The 6,806-nt window shown below is 54.3% G+C and overlaps 1 long non-coding RNA gene across 1 annotated transcript; it reads left to right on the top strand.

Moving 5' to 3' along the window:
• The first annotated feature begins 947 nt into the window (after positions 1-947).
• On the top strand, positions 948-6,792 carry LOC144491303 (uncharacterized). Its single transcript, XR_013497422.1, has 3 exons — positions 948-1,098; positions 4,767-4,889; positions 6,694-6,792. It is a non-coding gene; the product is annotated as an uncharacterized LOC144491303 (long non-coding RNA).
• The last annotated feature ends 14 nt before the right edge of the window (positions 6,793-6,806 follow it).

The following is a 6,806-nucleotide window of genomic DNA, read 5'->3' as shown; positions in this document are numbered from 1 at the left end:
ACTGTGTGGGAGGGTCAGTGCTGAGGGAGCGCCGCACTGTGGGAGGGTCGGTGCTGAGGGAGCGCCGCACTGTGTGGGAGGGTCAGTGCTGAGGGAGCGCCGCACTGTGGGTGGGTCGGTGCTGAGGGAGTGCCGCACTGTGTGGGAGGGTCAGTGCTGAGGGAGTGCCGCACTGTGTGGGAGGGTCAGTGCTGAGGGAGCGCCGCACTGTGGGAGTGTCAGTGCTGAGGGAGTGCCGCACTGTGTGGGAGGGTTAGTGCTGAGGGAGCGCCGCACTGTGGGGAGGGTCGGTGCTGAAGGAGCGCCGCACTGTGGGAGGGTCGGTGCTGAGGGAGTGCCGCACTGTGGGAGGGTCAGAGCTGAGGGAGCGCCGCACTGTGGGAGGGTCAGTGCCGAGGGAGCGCCGCATTGTGGGAGGGTCAGTGCTGAGGGAGCGCTGCACTGTGGGAGGGTCAGTGCTGAGGGAGTGCCGCACTGTGGGAGGGTCAGTGCTGAGGGAGCGCCGCACTGTGGGAGGGTCGGTGCTGAGGGAGTGCCGCACTGTGTGGGAGGGTCGGTGCTGAGGGAGCGCCGCACTGTGGGAGGGTCGGTGCTGAGGGAGCGCCGCACTGTGGGAGGGTCGGTGCTGAGGGAGCGCCGCACTGTGGGAGGGTCGGTGCTGAGGGAGCGCCGCACTGTGAGAGGGTCAGTGCTGAGGGAGCACCGCGCTGTGGGAGGGTCAGTGCTGAGGGAGCGCCGCACCGTGGGAGGGTCAGTGCTGAGGGAGCGCCGCACTGTTGGGAGGGTCGGCATAGAGGGTTGAGAAGGTCTTTGATGTTGAGCGTGAGAGGGTTGTCAAGACTGTTCATGGTTTAGACCGCGGTGTGTGTGTGTGGGAGCTCCTGTACTCAACCAAGGCTCAATCTCTCTCACCCCCGCACCCCCCCCTCTCCCCTCCCCCCTGCACCCTGCAACCCTTGTATTCTCAGGTCACGTCTGGTCTGAACCCAAACGCCAAAGTATGGCAGGATATTCCTGGCCAAGGAGGCTCCTCGGAATCCGTTTCAACCAATGGAACTGAAGGCTCTTGCCAAGAGAATACAACACACATCACTGGAGGTGAGGGAACGGGTGTTAGAATTGGCTACGGATAGAACAAAGAAAGTTCCAGCACAGGGACAGGCCCTTCGGCCCTCCTGCACCGACCATGCTGCCCCCTCCCGACTGAAGTAAAGCCCCCTACCCTTCCGGGGACCGTATCCCTCTATTCCCATCCTATTCATGTATTTGTCCAGACGCCCCTTAAAACTCACGACCGTATCCGCTTCCACTCCCTCCCCCGGCAGCGAGTTCCAGGCACCCACCACCCTCTGTGTAAAAAAACTTGCCTCGTACATCTCCTTTAAACCTTGCCCCCTCGCACCTTAAACCTGTTGCCCCCCCCTAGTAATTGACTCTTCCACTCTGGGGGGGGAAAAAGCTTCTGACTGTCCACTCTGCCCCTCATAATCTTGTAGACTTCTATCAGGTCTCCCCCTCAACCTCCGTCGCTCCAGTGAGAACAAACCAAGTTTCTCCAACCTCTCCTCATAGCTAATGCCCTCCAGACCAGGTCAACATCCTGGTAAATCTTTTCTGTAACCCTCTCCAAAGCCTCCACATCCTTCTGGGAGTGTGGCGACCAGAATTGAACACTATATTCCAAGTGCGGCCTAACTAAGGTTCTATAAAGCTGCAACATGACTTGCCCAATTTTTAAACTCAATGCCCCGGCCGATGAAGGCAAGCATGCCGTCTGCCTTCTTGACTACCTTCTCCACCTGCGTTGCCACTTTCAGTGACCTGTGTACCTGTACACCCAGATCCCTCTGCCTATCAATACTCTTCAGGGTTCTACCATTTGCTGTATATTTTCCCATCTGTATTAGACCTTCCAAAATGCATTATCTCATTAGGTTAGGAGAGTGGGCCATTCGATGGCAGATAGAGTTTAATACGGATAAGTGTGAGGTTGTGGGAAAAATGGGAAGGCGACTTATTATCTGGATGGGGAGAGACTTTAGGGTGTTCCGATGCAGAGGGATCTGGGTGTCATGGTTCATGAGTCAGAGAGGTTTACAGCATGGAAACAGGCCCTTCAGCCCAACTTGTCCATGCTGACCCTTATTTTTAAACCACTAAGCTCATCGCAATTGCCCGCGTTTCACCCATATCCCTCTATACCCATCTTACCCATGGAACTGTCTAAACGCTTTTTAAAAGACAAAATTGTACCCGCCTCTACTACTGCCTCTGGCAGCTTGTTCCAGACACTCACCACCCTCTGTGTGAAAAAATTGCCCCCTCTGGACCCTTTTGTATCTCTCCCCTCTCACCTTAAACCCATGCCCTCTAGTTTTAGACTCCCCTACCTTTGGGGAAAAGATATTGACTATCTAGCTGATCTGTGCCCCTCATTATTTTATAGACCTCTATAAGATCACCCCTCAGCCTCCTACGCTCCAGAGAAAAAAGTCCCAGTCTATAAAAGTCCCAGTCCCAGAAGGTTGCCACTCAAGTGGATAGAGCTGTGAAGAAGGCCTATAGTGTGTTAGCTTTTATTAACAGGGGGTTGGAGTTTAAGAGCCGTGGGGTTATGCTGCAACTGTACAGGACCTTGGTGAGACCACATTTGGAATATTGTGTGCAGTTCTGGTCACCTCACTATAAGAAGGATGTGGAAGCGCTGGAAAGAGTGCAGAGGAGATTTACCAGGATGCTGCCTGGTTTGGAGGGTAGGTCTTATGAGGAAAGATTGAGGGAGCTAGGGCTGTTCTCTCTGGAGCGGAGGAGGCTGAGGGGAGACTTAATAGAGGTTTATAAAATGATGAAGGGGATAGATAGTGAACGTTCAAAGACTATTTCCTCGGGTGGATGGAGCGATTACAAGGGGGCATAACTATAGGGTTCGTGGTGGGAGATACAGGAAGGATATCAGAGGTAGGTTCTTTACGCAGAGAGTGGTTGGGGTGTGGAATGGACTGCCTGCAGTGATAGTGGAGTCAGACACTTTAGGAACATTTAAGCGGTTATTGGATAGGCACATGGAGCACACCAGGATGGTAGGGAGTGGGATAGCTTGATCTTGGTTTCAGATAAAGCTCGGCACAACATCATGGGCCGAAGGGCCTGTTCTGTGCTGTACTGTTCTATGTTCTCTGTTCTATACCAAGCTGTGATACATCTGGAAAGGATGCTTTCTCTGGGGCATCTGTAAAAGTTGGTGAGAGTCGTAGCGGACATGCCGAATTTCCTTAGCCTCCTGAGAAAGTAGAGGCGTTGGTGGGGCTTTCTTAACTGTAGTGTCGGCGTGGGTTTGTCTGGAGTGAAAGGTTGTAGCAGGTTGGGAGCCTGTAACCCATTGGAGTTTCGAAGAGTGAGATGGGATCTTATTGATACAGGGCGTTGGTGAGGCCACACCTGGAGTATTGTGCGCAGTTTTGGTCTCCTTATCTCAGGAACGATATCCTTGCTATAGAGGGAGCGCAGCGAAGGTTTACCAGGCTGATTCCTGGGATGGCAGGTCTGTCATATGAGGAGAGACTAAGTGGGTGAGGATTATATTCACTGGAGTTGAGAAGAGTGAGAGGGGGATCTCAGAGAAACTTATGATGTTCTAACAGGGTTAGACAGGGTTAGACTCAGAAAGAATGTTCCCGATGGCGGGGGGGAGTCCAGAACTAGGGGGGGGGGGGGTCATAGAGGTTTGCAGCATGGAAACAGGCCCTTCGGCCCAACTTGTCCATGCCACCCTTTTTGTTTTAACCCCTAAGCTAGTCCCAATTGCCCGCATTTGGCCCATATCCCTCTATACCCATCTTACCCATGTAGCGCTTTTTAAAAGGCAAAATTGTACCCGCCTCTACTACTGCCTCTGGCAGCTCGTTCCAGACACTCACCACCCTCTGTGTGAAAAAATTGCCCCTCTGGACCCTTTTGTATCTCTCCCCTCTCACCTTAAACCTACACCCTCTAGTTTTAGACTCCCCTACCTTTGGGGAAAAGATATTGACTATCGAGCTGATCTGTGCCCCTCATTATTTTATAGACCTCTATAAGATCACCCCTCAGCCTCCTACGCTCCAGAGAAAAAAGTCCCAGTCTCTCCAGCCTCTCCTTATAACTCAAACCACAAGTCCCGGTAGCATCCTAGTAAATCTTTTCTGCACTCTTTCTAGTTTAATAATATCCTTTCTATAATAGGGTGACCAGAACTGCACACAGTATTCCAAGTGTGGCCTTACCAATGTCTTGTACAACTTCAACAAGACGTCCCAACTCCTGTATTCAATGTTCTGACCGATGAAACCAAGCATGCCGAATGCCTTCTTCACCACTCTGTCCACCTGTAACTCCACTTTCAAGGAGCTATGAACATGTACCCCGAGATCTCTTTGTTCTGTAACTCTCCCCAACGCCCTACCGTTAACTGAGTAAGTCCTGCCCCGGTTCAATCGACCAAAATGCATCACCTCACATTTGTCTAAATTAAACTCCATCTGCCATTCGTCAGCCCACTGGCCCAATTGATCAAGATCCCGTTGCAATTGGAGATAACCTTCTTCACTGTCCACTGTGCCATGGGATGTCAAAGCAACTTATGAAATTGTAACAGGGTGAGATTCAGAAAGAATGTTCCCAATGGTGGGGGGTGTCCCGAACAAAGGGGGGTCATAGTTTGGGGATAAGGGGTAAACCCTTGAGAACTCAGGTGCACATTCCAATGATGTCATTTTTGTGTGACTCAGATTGCGTTGGAGATTGGAAAAACAGCGCGAGCCGGGACCCTCCCACCGAGGGGGCCACTAACGGGATGGACCCAACCCCGGGGGAGGTGACATGTACCCCACAAGGAATCACATCAGGTGCAGGTAAGGCAACCTGTATCAATCCCCAAACTATTCCCACTGCCCCCGCTCTCTCCCCATAGCCCTGTCTCAATCCCAAAACTAATCCCACTGCCCCCGCTCTCTCCCCATAGCCCTGTATCGATCCCCAAACTATTCCCACTGCCCCCGCTCTCTCGCCATAGCCCTGTATCGATCCCCAAACTAATCCCACTGCCCCGCTCTCTCCCCATAGCCCTGTATCAATCCCCAAACTAATCCCACTGCCCCACCCTCTCCCCATAGCCCTGTATTAATCCCCAAACTAATCCCACTGCCCCACCCTCTCCCCATAGCCCTGTATCAATCCGCAAACTAATCCCACTGCCCCCCGCTCCCCATAGCCCTGTATCAATCCCCAAACTAATCCCACTGCCCCCGCTCTCTCCCCATAGCCCTGTATTAATCCCCAAACTAATCCCACTGCCCCACCCTCTCCCCATAGCCCTGTATCAATCCCCAAACTAATCCCACTGCCCCCCCGCTCTCTCCCCATAGCTCTGTATCAATCCCCAAACTAATCCCACTGCCCCCGCTCTCTCCCCATAGCCCTGTATCAATCACCAAACTAATCCCACAGCCCCCGCTCTCTCCCCATAGCCCTGTATCAATCCCCAAACTAATCCCACTGCCCCCGCTCTCTCCCCATAGCCCTGTATCAATCCCCAAACTAATCCCACTGCCCCGCTCTCTCCCTATAGCCCTGTATTAATCCCCAAACTAATCCCACTGCCCCCGCTCTCTCCCCATAGCCCTGTATCAATCCCCAAACTAATCCCACTGCCCCCGCTCTCCCCAAACTAATCCCACTGCCCCCGCTCTCCCCAAACTATTCCCACTGCCCCCGCTCTCTCCCCATTGCCCTGTATCAATCCCCAAACTAATCCCACTGCCCCCGCTCTCTCCCCATAGCCCTGTATTACCCCCAAACTAATCCCACTGCCCCCGCTCTCTCCCCATAGCCCTGTATCAATCCCCAAACTATTCCCACTGCCCCCGCTCTCTCCCCATAGCCCTGTCTCAATCCCCAAACTAATCCCACTGCCCCCGCTCTCTCCCCATAGCCCTGTATTACCCCCAAACTAATCCCACTGCCCCCGCTCTCTCCCCATAGTCCTGTATCAATCCCCAAACTAATCCCACTGCCCCCGCTCTCTCCCCATAGCCCTGTATCAATCCCCAAACTAATCCCACTGCCCCGCTCTCTCCCCATAGCCCTGTATTACCCCCAAACTAATCCCACTGCCCCCGCTCTCTCCCCATAGCCCTGTATCGATCCCCAAACTACTCCCACTGCCCCCCGCTCCCTCCCCATAGCCCTGTATCGATCCCTCTCTCCCCCCATTGCCCTGTATCGATCCCTCTCTCCCCCCATTGCCCCCTATCGATCCCTCTCTACCCCCGCTGCCCCCTATCGATCCCTCTCTCCCCCCCGCCGCCCCCTATCGATCCCTCTCTCCCCCCGCCGCCACCTATCGATCCCTCTCTCTCCCCGTTGCCCCCGATCGATCCCTCTCTCTCCCCGTTGCCCCCTATCGATCCCTCTCTCTCCCCATTGCCCCCTATCGATCCCTCTCCCCCCGCCCCCTATCGATCCCTCTCCCCCCGCCGCCCCCTATTGATCCCTCTCTCTCCCCATTGCCCCCTATCGATTCCCCTCTCTCTCCCCGTTGCCCCCGATCGATCCGCCTCTCTCTCCCCGTTGCCCCCGATCGATCCCCCTCTCCCCCCCCCCCGTTGCCCCCGATCGATCCCGGTTTGTGAATTTGATCTCTCTGTTATCGATCAGTTGACAGCACAGCTCCGGTTGAGGAACAGGTCCCCACAGCCCCGGATCTGCGCGATTCCTTGAAAAAGCAGCTGGAATTCTGTTTTTCCACGGTGAGTCCCAGGTCTCCCCCC

The sequence above is a fragment of the Mustelus asterias genome, unplaced genomic scaffold, assembly GCF_964213995.1.
Source record: "Mustelus asterias unplaced genomic scaffold, sMusAst1.hap1.1 HAP1_SCAFFOLD_4962, whole genome shotgun sequence".
In the NCBI taxonomy this organism is placed as follows: Eukaryota; Metazoa; Chordata; class Chondrichthyes; order Carcharhiniformes; family Triakidae; genus Mustelus; species Mustelus asterias.
The sequence above is the reverse complement of the archived record's forward strand: the minus strand, read 5'-3'. Positions and strand labels throughout refer to the sequence as shown.